The sequence below is a fragment of the Protopterus annectens genome, chromosome 5.part1 (genome assembly GCF_019279795.1).
Source record: "Protopterus annectens isolate FY-2018-M chromosome 5.part1, PAN1.0, whole genome shotgun sequence".
Taxonomy (NCBI): domain Eukaryota; kingdom Metazoa; phylum Chordata; order Ceratodontiformes; family Protopteridae; genus Protopterus; species Protopterus annectens.
In genome coordinates this window covers 509,248,572-509,266,796 of record NC_056736.1, presented here as the reverse complement: position 1 = coordinate 509,266,796, position 18,225 = coordinate 509,248,572, and positions in this window count along the sequence as shown.

Sequence of the window (18,225 nt, the reverse complement as noted above, 5' to 3'; positions counted from 1 at the left end):
CATTATGTTTTGGATATATTCTATAAGATGGAGGAAAAGTAGCTTTTCAAAGATTTTGCCTTGTGTGGGTAAAACTGAAATAAGCCTAAAATCTTTGAAGTTTTTTTTTGTTAGAATGATTTAGATATGGGTTTTATCACTGCTTATTTCCAAAGTTTAGCCACTGTGCTGAAGGAGAGACAAAGGTTGTATAGATGGTGAAGGGCAGAAAGTATAAACCATGACAGAAACCATTTGCACCTGAGATTTTGCAATTTATTTCTCTTTTTTTTTTTAATTCATTGGTTCACAGATAAATACTATGCATTTAGTCCACAGACTATTACAAGTCTAGCCAACAATCACATGTCATAATCAAATCCTGCACCTTGTATGTGTGAGGTAAAGACTGTAACCATTATGCAGACCCCTCCCACCAAGTAGAAAGCAGGGGCGAATAGAGTAAATTTGGGTTTGAGGAATGGAAGAGGGTCAATATGCAGTGAAATTTAATAAATACCACTTGGCTTTTCATCATAATTCTGATATTTTGCTGTTGATGAGGTATCTCATTATCGTTTCATCTCTGCCACTTACCAAACTTTATGTGGTCCTCTGTAGCTTGTAGCATTTATATGGCCCATTTATTCTAATGAGTATCTTGGATAATGTCCCAAATATAATGGCAGACATGCATTTATTCTAGTTTCTGTTTGCCTATTTGACAACAGTGAGATGGACTTACCAGTGAAAGCTGCTTTCAGTGAGTATATGGTGTTGCCCTTTCTCCATTAATGTGCACCCAAAGGTATTTTCCTCCTTGTAAAAAAATGTTTAAAGTTTTCACTGAAACTGGCTTTCAGGGATTTCATTTCAGTATTTTGTCTGTCAGACAACAAATTCTTGATGGTAGAAATTGCACTCTCCAAAGCTAGAAATACAGCATCCATGGGACCAGATGATTTCCCAGGCGGTGTATTACATGAACTACAAAATGAACTGGCACCTCACCTAAGTTTCATGTTTAATCATAGCCTCACCTCAGGCTTCATGCCCACTGAGTGGCACACACCTACAGTTATCCCACTCAACAAGGGGGGATCCACCTTGGATCCCGGGAACTACCATCCCATCAGTCTGATGAACCTGATCTGCAAGGGCATGGAACGCATTATTATGGAACTTATAAACAAAGACACTGGCAACCTTCAAACACTGGACCCCACCCAGTTTGGGTTCATGAAGTACCGATCTTGTCTCCTAAACCTGACTGACTTCTTTGAATCAGTCTCCAGAGCCATGGACGAGGGTAAGGTGGTCCACACAGCCTATCTGGACCTCACCAAGGCCTTCAACACCATCCCCCACCCTGGAATCATAGATAAACTTACTAAGCTGGGCATAAATCCCTATGTCACTTGATGGATTACCAACTGGCTTACTGATAGAACCTAGACTGTAAAAGTAGTCGACTTCAAATCCAGCTCCAGATAGGTGACAAGTGGAGTACCTCAGGGTTCAGTCCTGGGACCGCTCTTGTTTGGCATCTACTTCTCTGAAGTACAGGCCAACACTAAGAGACTCTGGCTAACAAAGTACACAGATGACTGCAAACTGGGAGCCATTATTGAATCCCCAAATGATGTGGATATTATAAAAAAGGGCCTTACAGAAACAGATGCTTTGCACCAGAGCCATGGGCTCAAGCATAATGCCAAGAAATGTATAGTTATCCCCTTTGGGAAAAAAAATGTACCCATTAATTACCACATAGGTGGTAGTACACTAAACACCAAAAGTGTGATGAGAGACTTAGGGACACAGGTGGACAGTGGTCTCACCTTCAATAACCACATCACCACAACAGTCAGGAAATCCTTCTTTGTGGCACACCTCGTCACTAAGGGCTTTTCATTCAGAAAAAAGGAGGTCATTGTCCCAGTGTACTCATCCCTCATTAGACCTATTATAGAGTACAATGCCCCATTTGGTATGTACCTCGCAAGACATCTGCAACAGCTGGAAAGGCCACAGAAATTCCTCACTGAAAGAATCACAGGCCTAAAGCAGATGCCCAATGCTGACCGTCTAAAAACACTCCAGCTATACTCTGTGGCATATTGTCTACTCAGAGCTGATCTCTGCTTAACATACAAGGCCATGTCAAACCCTGAGCTGTTGGACATGCTCCACTTAAAGAAATCCCAATCCCTCAGAGCCACATGCTCCAGGGATCTAAACCTTGTCATCACAATGAACAAAACATGCTGGAGGGATAGGTTCCCCATACTCTGGAATAGACTGCCCATACATGTCAAGCAGAGTGCCTCCTTGGCCCTCTTCAAAAGGAACCTTGATGATTTGACAGGAGATAGGAAACTCACCTTGGGGATCATGTCAGTTGTCCTGCTAGACAGGGGTCCAGTGAAGTAAATATTGTGGGAAGAAATATCCAGGGAACTGTTATGGCTAGGTTTGTATAGGCCCTAGGGCCGATAGCCTAGTACCTACCTATGTACCTATAAACCTATAACTATGAATCCCCATAGTGTCTGGTCTCACTCACTTTATGTGCTACCACATCCTGATTGTTCCACATAATCGCCATGTCTGCTAGAAAGCAAATCTACATCTGGGCTCCTTTGCATGCTTTTGCTTCAGCAGAACCATCTGCCAAACACACAGTTAGGTAGAAAAGTCATTCACCATTTTTACCAACTCATTGTTTTACTGTACCTTCTAGCTTCCTTCAAAATCTCCTGTATAAATGAAATGGTAGCATGCATACCTGGATGTCCTTATACCTAGAATCAGGCTGTGTATATGGTGAATTATCTCTGTTTATATTTTTACGTTTGCCTAGTATTTCTTAATCTCAGTACCTGTACTCAGCCTGATAGCTGGTTGACAAATATCAGTTGAGCAGCACTCCCACTGAGTTAAGAAAAGTGAAATAATCAGTACACATATAAAGACATTCAGACATACATACATCATATTAAAGCTGACGGGAGTCCATATTTGATGACCTAATTAATCTTCTAGCCTGGGATCTACTACTGGTTCTGGGAACCCAATTATACTTGTGTTTACTTTATGAGATCTGTTTTTCAACATGTCACATCTGTGTTTCATTATAAGAAATCAGGCTTCCGTTTCTTTCTTCCACTAGCAGCAGCTTGGTAACATTGTTTCCATAGTGCTGATGCTTATCTGATTTATTTACTTGCATTTTTCTTTACAGGAAAAGACCAGCAGGGGATAAAAAGAAACAGCAGAGGACTGTCAAGAAAAGTTACAGGGTTAAAATACAAAAAAATACAAAATTCAAGTTCAAGTATACAGATTTGCATAATACAGGAACACAAAGAGCATTGCAGTATCATTGTTCAATTTAAAAACAAATTGGCATAGAATATCAATATACAATTAAAAATGTGCTTTAAAGAGCTAAATAGAATAATGAGATAATGTTAATTAACTAAGATTCTAAGAAGTAAGAATGCAAACCTTAACTTGAAAATGTCTTCAAGAAAAAAAAAAAGAAAATGTCTTCAAGGATACAGGCAAGGTAATAAAATTAAGTCAAATAAATAACTTTTCAAAAATAACTTTGTAATAAAGCAATGGAGTGAAACATGTCATTACCTTTGATTCACATGAAAAAGGATAAGCAGTGAAGTTGGATCATTCAGATAGAGTCGAAGTAATATTTTAAGGCTGTAGGTACTATGAATGAGAAGAGGATATTATCAGAGAATGGTTACATTGAGGACGTTATATAAATCAGAGGGATTTAAAGACAGGAAGAATAAAATGTGTGGAGTTGGTCTATAATTTATCATCCCAAGAGTGGAAGGCATGGACTGTATGATTTGGGGTGGGGATATGCAAATCTATAAATATTAATATTAATGAGACAGGAGAGGCATATTAGGATTATTGTTCTAGAAACTGTCAGTCAGGCAGCTTCTTATGTATTTGAATTGAAAAGCAGCTTGAAAGAGCCTCTGCAATACTTGTGAGTCCCATAGTATGACTTACTACTCCTGCAAGCATATCAATGAAAAAAAGTAATATTTCTCCCAGAATAATCACCTCAGACACCATTGAAACCATTCTCTGTATATTACTTTTCTTTGTATTGTCACTCTCCATTTGAGGCAGTTAAAGATCAGAAGATATAGCTACAAGATCATTCCCAAAGAGAAAACTCTTAACCTTGATGGATGTTCCTAAGAAAGAGGAGCAAAATAATCAAATCACCTTTATGAAAAATCTTGGCTTCATGGAGAACCCCAAATGCACCTGAAATGATGATAGTGTGTGTATGTAGGATTTATGTATATGTTCATGCAACCAACACATCTATTTGCCAGAATTGCTTCATTTGAAAAAAGGCTCTTTTCTCAAGCAGATGTGGCAACTATGTAAGAATTTCACTTGGAAGAATTTTCAAATACTCTTAAACATTTTTTTTCTGCAGACATACATAGGGAAGGAGGGACACTTGTGCCATTTATGCAATTATGCAGATTGAAGACAATTCAATTTGGATTAGTCAGATCTGCCATTTTAAACTGATATTTTTTTCTGGTATAAAATCTCTTGTGAGCTCTGGGGCTGTATTAGAGATAGTTCAAAGTTGGCTGACTAATGAATGTTAGATTGTAACTGTCTACAGGAGGTCCAGTGGTTGAGAGCATGGAGAAGAAATTGAAACAGTATGGGAGCACTCCAGAGTTTCTAAGCAGTGAATCTGTCTCAGTAGGAAAAATGGTATGCTTAAGGAGAAATCTATAAGGATATAAGCTGAGAAAACAGAATGATTGTTTGTATTTATGGTGCCCTATGGGAAGTAAAATCAGAGAGGTATTTTGCTGCTACCAGCTTTAGGACTCAGTTGCTTCTGCAAGAGGTGGCCTTATTTATTGTATTTTAATGGGTTAATGGATATGATAACCATAAAGTGAAGGTCTTTGTACTGTCTAAGCCAAAGGTGAAGGTCATTGTACTGCCTAAACCAAGAGTCAGCTATGAAACTTTTATTTGTTTGTGTTTTACAAGTAGATGTAATCTGAGAATGGATGATGGGTTGTAAGCTGCCGTAATGTAGCAGTTTGAGGAAGTAAAACCTTTGCAAAGGTAACCATTTGAAATGTTGGGACTCAATAGAGCAAGTCCTGAAATGCAGAGATTGAATGTCAGGAAGTACGGACTTATATATACTGTTTGAGACACTTTTGCACAGAATATTCAATATTCCCTTTTCCCAGAGGTATGGTGACCTCAGAGTTATTTTATATAAGTTCAGGGGTGTAGGGGGCTTGTACCCCCTGCAAAAAGAAGTTTTAAGGAGAAGTGTGGTTTTCAACATTTGCTCTCCTCAGGGTTTTTTGTCTTTTTTTTTTTTTTTTCAGCGTTTTGGCACTCACCATTTTGAGTGCTTACGTTTCAGTAGAAAGCTCCTTGCAAGTCATGGACACTGAGGCTAACTATTTGGTGACAACATGCCATACAAACAGACATTTGTTAAGGCCTGGAGTTTATTGGACTATTAGGATCATTTGAACTCTGGACTTGAGGAATATATTTTCATGAGTGGAAAAATGCCATGTTTTCAAGGTACAGAATGTCTGAAAATGGAGACTAAAAGGTGGGTGGATGGGGGAATTTGCATTGTGTGAAATTCATGTGATTTTTAATTTGGTGCCATATATACTGAGGTGTGGAAGACAGCCAATGATGTTAGAAACTACCAGGATATACTGCTTACTTTAAAAGTAAAGACAAAGTAATAAAATAATAATATTTTGTAAACAATTGTAGGGCAAGAGTCAATAAAATCTACATGGCTCGCTAAAACCGTAGCTTGCTGATTTGTATTCAGTAAGCTGTTCTACATGGTGTTTAAAGCTGCACAAACCTGGTAAACATTGTGGCATACTAATTACAGCATAAGCAACTAAATTTTATGCTAATCAACCAATCAAAGATAAAGGAACTATTCAACAAGCTATAATGCGATCACATACACTTAGTGTAGGTTTTGGACTTGAATTCCAAAACCTATTGGAATGCGACCACAGAAATTGGAGAAGGAATGTTAGGGGCTGCTGCTGCTCTTCTTCATGTGTATGTGCAACAGGCTCACGTCTATGCTGCTGCTGCTGCTAATAGACCTCATCTAAAAAGGAGGAGAAGGGTATTTAGACCCTGTTCATGTTTTCATGGGATGCAAGAGGTGGACTAGTTGAGTGCTACAGGGTGGATAGAGAAACACTCTGGGAACTCTTCAACCTCTGTTGTCCTCAACTGAGAGCAAGGGCAAACTGAGGGGAACCAATACCTGTGGAGATATGTGTATCACTCAGACTTATAGCTACAGGTGCCTTTCAGAGAAACCACAGGGGACATGCTGGAGGTGTCACAGGTATCAGCATCCAGGATCCTCCATCAATTCCTGAATGCTATGCTACAGCATGCCAGTGACTATATATATATATATATATATATATATATATATATATATATATATATTTTTTTTTTTTTTTTTTTCATGTAGCCCAGAGCACAGAACTACAACTATACAGAATTTCTGACCCCTAGCACACTTCCCTGAAGTCTTTAGTGCCATAGACTGCACACACATAGAGATCAAAGCACCACCTGGGGACAAGCAAGGTTCTGCATAAACAGAAAGGGCTTCCACTCCATTAACTGGCAGGTCTTATGTAACACTAAGGGAATCATCTTGAATGCGTCTGCTGACAACCCCAGCTATTAGCATGACTCCCATATCTGGCACAACTCACAGCTCTACCAGAGGATTTCCAGGGAGATATCCCACAAGGCTATTTACTGGGTTATGCAGGGTATGCAGTCAAACCATGGCTGATGATGCCCATCAGAAATATACACACACCCACAGAGGAATGCTATAATGATACACACGCTCCAACAAGACATATGATAGAGCAAGTGTTTCAGCTGCTGAAGTCACAGTGTTAGTCCCTAGATACATCGGTGGGGGGGGGGGCCTACAGTACGATCCCATTTCTTCTGACAAAATTATCACTGTCTGTGCTATCTTAAACAAAATTATCCTGAGAAAACAACTGCAATAGGAACACCAGCTGAATAGAGCACACATTCTACCATCAATGGTAAGGCCACCACAGCCATATGCAGGTGAGGACTCGGAGGGGGAACCACTAGACACTGTGGGTGTAGGTAGAAGTAGGTGTGCACAAAATGCCCTCAGCCCAGCTAAGAGGCAATAGATAGTCACATGCTGACTACTACGTACGAGTACAACTTTCATCCTATGCACATATTTACAATAACACTGATGCTAGGCAATGCTGACAATCTTTACTTCCCCATGTAATAGCTGTGCACTGTTAGCATCACACAGACTCAGTCTTGAATTATAACAGTTGCAACTACAGGACCATCAAGGTAAGTGTTGAACCCGGAACAGGAAAATAAGTGGGTAGGAGTATTACTCTCTACCTTACCCCACTTAACACACTAAGAGCTAGAGATTTGCAGCTGATTTGTTAGGAAATTATGCTATCTATACCCTGTAAGTATTATTTTTTAAGTTTGGGATTACATACTACAAGAAATACAATGATTAGAGATAGCATGCCCACTAATCATCTCAATATTTATAAAGTCAGATCTCTACCACTTACATTCCCGATCTCTTCTGGGCTATGCAGGTTTGGGATTAGGCACAAGGTAATTGCAGGAAGAGACTTACACCTATGTCCCTACAAACTAAGGTATCTATTGTCATATTTCCCCCCTTTCTCCTTATCAGTGTAACCAAAAATAACCCAGCTCCATGTGAATAATTGATTCATGAAATATTAAGGAGATTCATACAGAAAAGAAAAGAAAATTATTTTTTCACTTGGTCCTTAATTCTAAAGCCAACTTAACTCTACCACAAAAGGAGTGGTTCCTGGCCCAGAAATTGTAGTTTATTGGCCGTTTGGACAGTTTTTCCATCTCTCTCAACTTTCTGGTTTAAAAGCCCATGTTTGCTCTTGTTTCCTGCCTTTCCTGTAACTAGTCTAGTCCAGATGCAGACTTGCTATATCCAAGACTGTTTGAAAGCTTCTGAGTTGTGCCAGATCCTGCTCTTCAATTTTTCTATTAGATCTACTAGTTCTCTCCTCTCCTGCACTTATACTAGCTTATTAGTCTAGCACTTTACCAGACTTCTTGTAGCAATTATTGTAGCACTCAAGTGCTAACACAACTAAACGTTCTACAAGGAAACAGATCTAGTACTTATTATCAATGCCTACCCCACCAGGCATCTGTAAAGGTCAGTTCCCTGTGCTTTCTCCTATTAACCTGGTTAACTTGGGCATCCTGAGGCAATGTAGCAACTGCCTCATGTAAACCGACAACCCTCTCCTCTTGCCTTCCAACACTCAGAGTTGCGAGAGATGCACTTATATATGCAAATTGGAAGCCACACACTCTCCAGCCAAGACCGGAATAGCTGGTCAAGAGGAGAAGGTCAACACTTGCACTACACCACATGGAACACATAGCCTTCTGGAAGATACATCAGCACTGTCTTCACATAAAAACACAAACCACACACCCACCTTTGCAGTGGCTCTCAAAAAAATCTACCCAAGCAACAGAGATCTCAAAGGAAAAATGCACTTGACCACCACAACACAACACTAATCATAAGACACATAACTCTCCTAAACAGTGTGTCACTCAACCAAAGCCCCTAAGGCAGAACAGCATGCCCAACAAACTAGTCATAGGTGACTCGATAGTGAGGCACACTGATGTCCCACTCACTAGGTTGAATAAGGAGAAAGTAACAGTCAGCTGCCTGTCAGGTACCAGGATCCAACACATAACACATTCACTCAAGTTGCTCAACAACAGGTACAAATATGACTCTGTCATTGTACATGTGGGTGTGAATGACCTGAGACGTACCTCCCTGGACTACATGAAAAGAGATATGGAGGAGTTCTCGGATTATGTAGCCCAGGCGGGTATGACCATTGCCCTGAGCAGCATCCTACCATCACCCAGAATTATACCACAGTACAAGTAGAAAATGATTGATTTCAACAATTGGCTAAGTTTCTGGTGTTATTCTAAGGGGATCCAGTATCTGTCTGCCTGGGATGACATGATTGATAGACCTTGATGCTTTTCCAGAGATGGCCTGCATCTGTCACCCCTGTGCTTCCGGATACTGGCCAAGGCTCTTGCCACCCCTATAGTTCCTTTTTTAGGAGATATTCCAAAGACCAAATTACCACTGTAACAGCTACAAACAAATAGAATCTGAGGGTCATGTTGCTCAACGCTAGAAGTCTAAACCTCACAATGCACTCACTCGAGGCACTTCTTAAAATGGAGAACATTGACATTTGTGCTGTAACAGAGACCTGGTTCAAGGCAGCAGAAAGCACCCCTGCACTACCAGGCTATAACTCATTCCACACCTTTCGAACCCAGAACTTAGACGGAAGCTCCAAAGGTGTTGGTGTTTCCATATTCATAAAGTATGCACACACCTCCAGACTGGTAGCCCAACATAGTGCATCAGTGAATCTTCAGGTGCAGCTAACACTGGGTAAGACAGCAATTCAGGTCGTAGCCTGCTATAGGTCCTCCACCATGTCCCAAGACTCGCACTCCACATTTCTAAGCACCCTGGAGAATATTAGTGTCCAACCTAACACTCTCTTACTAGGTGACTTCAACTACCCCTCCATTAACTGGGTAAACTACTTAAGTACCAATACACTTGCCCAACGTTTTCTGGAGTTCATTAATTCCAAAGCCCTGGACCAGCTTGTTCTTACCCCACTAGAAGTAGCAACATCTTTGACCTGGTCATTATAAACATGAGCGACCATTGCTCTACACCAACAGCCAGCTCCTCCCTGGTTAGATCCAACCACAAACTAATCACCTTGGAAATCCACATCCCTCCCACCCCCTCCCCTAGCAAAGTTAACCACCATACAAAAACTTCTCTAAAGCTAACTTTGGGATCCTACAAACAGAGTTGGCCTACTTCATGGCACCCATGCAAATGGAGAATATTTGCGTGACTGCAGAATCATACACCAATGCACTGTACGAACACATACACAAATGCATGGATCTCACCATACCCAATAGAACCAAGACACTCTCCTCCAAAAAAGGAAGCCAATCTGGTGGTCCCCTGCCATAAACAAACTCTAAATCAGAAGAAGGAAACTAATGCAGAAAACGGTGAAGTCCCAAGACTAGAAAAACTCCCTTATCTGCCTCAACAAAAAGATGAGATCCCTCATCAAATCCTGTAAAGCTAGGTATGAAAACAGAATTGCAGCAGATAGTAAAGACAACCATAAGGCCATCTATAGTTATGTAAAGATTCTCCATGGAAATACCCAAATTTGTTCTGAGATACTGTACAATGGTACCTCCTATACCGAGCCAACAGATATTGCCAGTATACTGACCGACAGATTCAGTGCCAACTTTACCACCCTCTCCCCCACAAAGGACCAGTCACAAAACCAGTAGATTGCCAGGCACCCAGTATTACTGCTGTGCAGGTTAAAATAAAACTGTCCAAGGCCAAGAATACAGCTTCAGTGGGACCTGATAATATCCCTGGTTGTGTTCTACATGAACTACAGAGTGAACTGGCATCTCACTTGTCTGCCCTGTTCAGTCATAGCCTCACCTCAGGCTTTGTTCCTGCCGAATGGTGCACTGCTACAGTCATCCCTCTCCACAAAGGAGGAGTGACTGTAGACCCTCGGAACTATCACCCTATTAGCCTGACAAGTTTGATATGCAAAGCTATGGAATGCATCATCATGGTCCTAATAAACAAGGATATAGGGAATCTCCAAACTCTGGATCCCACACAGTTTGGTTTTGTGAAGGGTAGAGCATGCCTGCTCATCTTGGTCAACGTCTTTGAGTAAATCACCAGAGCTGTGGATGAAGGCAATGTGGTTCATGCAGCCTACCTTGATTTGGTCAAGGCTTTTGATACCATTCCCCACTCAGGAATCATAGAAAAACTCACTTAGGTTGGCATCAACCCCTATATCACTAGGTGGGTTACAAACTGGCTCACAGATAGAACCCACAGTGTGAAAGTAGCTGACCGCAAGTCAGATTGCCTATTAGGCATGAGCAGAGTCCCACAGGATTTGATCCTGGGTCCTAGCCTGTTTGGTATCTACTTCTCTGAAGTCCAGGCCAACACGAAGGGACTCTGGCTGACAAAGTTCGCAGACAATTGCAAGTTGGGAGCTATTATTAACTCTCCAAGTGATGTTGACATCCTGCAGAATGGCCTCACTGTGACCAACAACTGGTGTCAGAACCATGGCTTTAAGCTCAATGCTAAAAAATGTGTCATCATCCCCTTTGGGAAAAACACGGTTCCCATGCATTACCACATTGATGGTAGTCCACTGAACACAGAAGGCTATATAAGAGATCTGGGAACACAGGTTGACAGCAACCTCTCTTTTGATGATCACATTGCACTGTGGTCAGAATATCCTTCTATGTGGCACATCTCATTACTAACGGTTTAGCATCCAGGAAGAAAGAAGTCATTGTCTTCCTCTACTCTTCCCTCATTAGGCCAATCATCAAGTACAATGCCCCATTTGCCGTGTACTTCACTAGACACCTGCAACAACTAGAGAGGCCACAAATGTTCCTCACAAAAAGGATTCTAGGCCTTAAACACTTGTCCTATATGGACAAACTCAAAAAACTCCAACTATTCTCTGTCTCATATTGACTTCTTAGTGGCGATCTCTGCTTGACTTACAAAGCCATGTCTGACCCAAGCTCTGTTAGAAATGCTACATCTAAAGAAATCACAATCCCTTCACACCACACACTCCAGAGACCTCAACCTCATTATCACAATTAACAGAACATGCTGGATGGACAGGTTCATAACCCAGAGATTGCCCATGCTATGGAACAGACTTCCCATACATGTCAAGTAGAGCACCTCACTGACCCTCTTCAAGAGAAATCTTGCTGAGTTGATGGGAAACAGAAAATTCACCCCAGGGATAACACCAGTGGCTCTACTTGACAGAGGCCCTGGGAACTAAGGTCTGGTGGCACTATGCCAGGGTAATCTTATGGCTAGGCTTGTAAAGGCCCCAGGGCCATTAGCATAGTACACACCTATGAACCTATGAACTCTAGTGCAGGAAACACATTTAATACCAGAACAATGGAATTGTGTGCTGAAGAAAAAATGGATTAAGTCTATTATAGCCTCTGCCAAGAATATGAATAGCTCAGGTTTAGCTGTCATAGTGAAATAGAACTTCCCCCAGGAAACAAAAGCTATGACACAGATACTGAAGGCAGATGCTGTTACATAACATTCTGCTGTCCACACTTAGACAAACCCATTCTCTTATAAAACTTATATGTCCCTTGCATCAAACAACATGAATTTATCATGACTATTTACAAAATCCTCTCCTCCTTCCCTAACCACTACTATATTGTAGGTAGAGACTAGAATGCTATTCAAGATCCACTAACTGACAGAACAAACACTAAAGCCAAGCATAACAACCATGCTTCTTTAGCCATAATGGAACTCAAAAATTACTTCTATTTATTTGATCCCTGTACCTCACAGTCCAATAACTCCCCCACTAATAAATTCACTTTTTACTCACACTGCCATAAGATGTTGTCCAGGTTGGATCTTTTTCCTTGTCTCTAATATAATATTCTCCTCAATTATAACATTCTACTTCAGACTGAACCCAAGTTCTTATCGGACCACTCTAAGATTACTCTAAATATTGCCTGGTCCAAAGACCCATGTACTAAAAATAGAGGCCACAGCTGGGCACTCAACCCTAATTTATTAAACAACAAAGAGATTCTACAGAAAGTTTAAGGTACCCTCGATCAAGCCTTGACCTCTGTTGAACACAACCAACTACCCTTTGACATTTATTGGGTCTCCATTAAATCCATGATCAGAGGCAAACTCATCAACAAACCATCTTATTATTAAAAAGGTACTTCTCCAAAGAATCATCTATCAAAAATAAAATTAATAAGCTTGAGACTCAACTTCAATCAGCTTTTAATCCTATATTTGAAAAACAATGACTCCATCTACACAAAAAGCTTTTGGACCTCAACAATAAAAACTTCTATTCCCATGAAATAAGGACTCTAACAAACTACTCGGAGTGGTCCCACCTGCCCTCAAAATTCCTTGCTAGATTAATGAACCAAAACAAACTCTTCCCAGGTATGATGGAAATAACCTAGGTTAAGGTTTATGTGGAGTACCACAAGAACCATTTCATTTATGCTTGAGTGTATTCTGTAGGTCGGGTTTCAGGAAGCACTGTAGGTAAGATGGTGTGTTTGGTATATTTTGGGAACAGGGTGCTTTGTTTATGGGGGTGATAGATGGCTTAAGCAAGGCATGCTTTTGTAGTTTTTCTGAAGTAGGACATGTTTGGAAACTCTGACTGGATACATGTCCATTTTCAGTGGAGGCACAGGAAGAAATCTCCACAGGTATATTTTAAGCAAAATATAAGGTGTATACAAAAGCATTCAAGTTTACATGGATAGCACCAAACTTAACATTGAATAGTAACATAACATTCAAGCTTAATTCAAATTTACCTAGATAGTATCAAACTTAACATTGACTAGTAGCATAGTATTGAAGCTTAAACCCAACATATTTACATAAAGCTGGGGGATTTGAGATTTCATTTGGATCTCATTTGGTTATTACATTCATTGGGTGGTAAATGGGGCTCAATGTGGCATGATGGTATGCAATTGCCCCTGTGTAGTTTTTAGTGTTAGTGAGCTTAGTGTTTGGTTGTCCAATTAGCTGGTAATGCCCCTGGTATCTTTGTAAGGCTTTCATTGGTTGTGAAGTAAGGATTATTTAGTTCATGCACATTGGTTATGAGGCTATGTTTGTTACCTTAGTATAGGAGAGGTATCTGTGGTTTATTTTCAGTTGTTTAGGTAACTGGTTATTTTTGCTAGTTATGTGATAGGGTTTAGGAGGTGATGACTCAGATCCAGCTTGGTTAGAGAGGATGGGGTACATCGAATGATGTTTAGTCTAATGCCTTAATGGTGGATAGGTTGCTGAAGTTTGTCAGAGAGAGGGGGAAACAGCCTGATCAGGCTGGTGGGTGCAGCAGAGGGACAGGCTTGCCCTCTTCTGCTCCCCCTCTGGTGTTGGATGTTCAAGGCAAGTGAGCGGTTGTGCTGATTGATAAGTAAATAAGCAAGCAGAGGTAAGCTGCTTATTTAGTTGGCAATAATTCAATATATGGTAACTGAAGCGAGTGGTACAATGCTTCATAAGTAAGCGAGTGGAGGTATGGATGCTGCTTACTGAACAGGATGAGTGGGGTCACACTGTTCTATGTTAATATTACATGGATGTTAATTCACCTATATCATGTTTTGGTTGAAATTAATGAGTATTGGTTAACAGTCATGTTTACTGAAGTTTAGTAAAGGTCATCAAATGTCATTCGGTGTGATGTTTCATAGAAGAAGACTGGGACAAATGAGGTTTGGAACAGACTGATTTGTCCAGGGACATCTTCAAGTGGGGCTAGATAAATAGAGTAGTAGGAATTAGGAGGATAAGGGGAGGTTAGGGTTAAATAGGAATGAGGGATGGTTGGGAGGAAATGAGGCAAGAGTAGGGAGGGGTGTAAAGGGTGTTAGGCAAGTGTAACTGGAGTAGGAGTGACATTTTGGCATGAACTTGCTACCCACCCTCCCTCCCTTTTAGTGGGGTTTGCAGGTATTTTTCAAGTTTGGATAGGGTGGAGAAGAGAGGCAGGCTTGACCACTTTTGTTCCCCCTCTGGTGGTGGATCTTCAATTCAATAAGTTGGGAAAGGCAAATGAACAGTTGTGCTGCCTGATAAGGAAAGGCAAGTGAGTGGCTGTGTTGCTTGATAAGGAAAGGCAATTGAGTGGTTTCACTGCTTGATAAGTAAATAAGCAAGTGGAGGTAAGCTGCATATTTGGTTGGAAGTAATTCAATATATGGTAACTGAAGCGAGTGGTATGATGCTTCATAAGTAAGCGAGTGGAGGTATGGATGCTGCTTACTGATCAGGATGAGCAGGGTCACGGTGTCCTATGTTAATGTTACATGGGTGTTATTTTCACATATATAATGTTTTGGTTGAAATTAATGAGTATTGGTTAACAGTCATGTTTATGGAAATTTAATAAAGGTCATCAAATGTCATTTGGTGTGATGTTTTATTGAAGGGGACTGGGACAAATATCTATTTTCCTTCTCCACCTATTTACCTACATTACTCATAATGGAATAAAAGAGTTACATTTAAATGCCTCCAAAATGATTTTTATCCCTAAATCCAACTCTGATCTTAAAAAACCCTTGGAATTATAGGCCTATTGCTCTTATTAACCTCTACATGAAGATCTATGTGTCTATCCTAGCTAACAGAATTAAACCTATTATCTCATTGGTTCATAGGTTCATAGGCAGATACTAGGCTATCGGCCCTGAGGCCTCTACAAGCCCAGCCAAAAAGGTACCCTGGCATTTGCCACCCAAGAAAATTATTTTCCTGTGCCACTGTCAAGCAGAGCCACAGAAGTGATCCACGGGGTGAATTTCCTATTTCCCATCCAATCATCAAGATTTTTTTTGAAGAGTGCTAATGAGGAGCATTGTTTGATATAGATAGGTAGCTTATTCCAGAGTATAGGAAGTCTCTGGGACAGGAATATATCCCTCTGGCATGTTCTGTTTATTGTGGTGACAAGGTTTAGGTCCCTAGAGCGTGTAGCTTGGAGGGATTGGGATTTCTTTAAGTGGAGCATGTCCAACAGCTCTGGGTTTGACATAGCTTTGTATGTTAGACAGAGATCACCTCTGAGTAGGCCTCAGACCATCTCTACCATTATCTCCACTGAACAATCAGGTTTCACTCAGAATAGACAAACATTGGACCACACCTATTATCTCTACCATTATCTCCACTGAAAAATCAGGTTTCACTCAGAATAGACAAGCCTTTGATCACGCTCTTCTCCTTGATGCCCTCTTAACCCTTTCTACCACTAATCACAACCATGTATATGCTCTACCTATTGATGCCTCTAAAGCCTTTGACAGATTGAATGTATAATTCCTCCTATCTACTCTCCCTACATTCAACTTTCGTCCAGCTTTCATACAATTCATTAAAACTCCAATGCCCATACTATCTTACAAATCAACAAAAACCTTTTTGAATTGACATCCTGCCTCTTGAACCTGGTCGACTTCTTTGAAACAGTCACCAAGGCATTGATGAGGGTAAGGTAGTTCACACAGCCTACCTGAATACAGAAAGCCTAAAAAAACTTCAAGTTAATATCAACCATTAAGCATAAAATAACTATTCTTCAGAAGATTTTCAAATCTCTAAAACTGTCCATTGCTTTAATACGTGGCAACCATTCCACTTCAACCCCAACCTTAGATTGAATAACAAAATGATCAACTTGGATAAATACCCCCTTATCAGAGAGTTAACTATAGCAGATCTCTTTCCTCTCAGAAATAATTCATTATCCGAAATAAGACCACACATGTCTCTACCCAAATGTTATACAATCCTCTTGAGACAAATCCTTGAACTCTGTCATAATACCTTGGAAGATACCTCTCTAAATCTACATGATATTAAAGCCTGCAAATCCATATGGAACCTCATCTTACTTAAGAAGAAAATGATTTCTAAATCATACAACCTTATTCTTCTATCCAAACCCAAAATTATCAAATATTTTCAAACTATTGGAAAGACCAAAATTCCTCCATTGCCTCTAACCAAATCTCCCAAGCTATTCGACTCTCCTTGAAATTTAATCCCCTTAAAAAACATAACTATACCCAACTTATGATCTTAAACAATGCATACCTCACCCCTGCTATACATTCTAAAATATGTCCCTCCTCTTCTCCCATCTGTCCCTATTGTACCAATCACAATGTTGATCTGCTCCATATTTTTGGAGCTGCAAATGCTCTTATAGATTATGGTGCTCCCATAGGGTACAACTGGAAAAAATGGGATATGAAAAAATGACTTTGTCCTGAAAATTATCAATATTACATATACCCCTGCTATACATTCTAAAATATGTCCCTCCTCTTCTCCCATCTGTCCCTATTGTACCAATCACAATGTTGATCTGCTCCATATTTTTGGAGCTGCAAATGTTCTTATAGATTATGGTGCTCCCATAGGGTACAACTGGAAAAAATGGGATATGAAAAAATGACTTTGTCCTGAAAATTATCAATATTACATATCCCCTCTACTGGGTTATCCAAACTTCAGACTCGTATTTTAATAACAGTCTTTTCCCTTGTCAAACTTTATATCACCCTTAAATGGAAAGATAGAGCTCTACTCACTTGGGATGGATTTAAACAACTTGCTACCAAACACTTACTTGCCCACAAATACCTGAAATACACCCAAATACTTAGTACCCACTTTACTGAATATTGGAATACTTTATTTGATATCCTTCTAGCTTAATCTCTGTTAACTTATCTATTTTGTTGGGCATAAGGCATATCTGTAAATAGTTATTTGTTGTATATAAGTCTATATTACTTTCATTGTTTTGGTTGTGCTTTGCCTGTTACCATTTTGTCTTGCATTATTAAAAATTGTTAATAAAAAGAATTCATATAAATGGCAAATACTTGCATACTGTTACTTGAAATTGTACCTAGACAGAATGTGTATGAGTTGTCCAGCAATGACATCAATATACTACAGGACTGACATATGTTAATACATTTCTGCTGTTTATGAGCTAATAGGCATCATGCATTGAAAAACCATACAATACAAAAAGCAGTCCAAAGCCTCTAATTATCCCTACCTTCTCACAACTGGAGCTGTAAGCTGCACTGACGTATCAACAATTTCAGGGAATTCATCACAACAGTGAAAAGGCTGTAAGAAAGCAATACCATTTTCAAAAATGTATCACCGGCACATATAGCACTTAGTCAGCTATGTGTCCTGTGCAACAGAAAAAAGACATATGTATCCATGAATCCAAAAGATAGAAACAACAGGATAGCACAGGGTGTTGTCTGTGTGTGTGGGGGTGGGGGGGGGGGTGTGTGACAAGG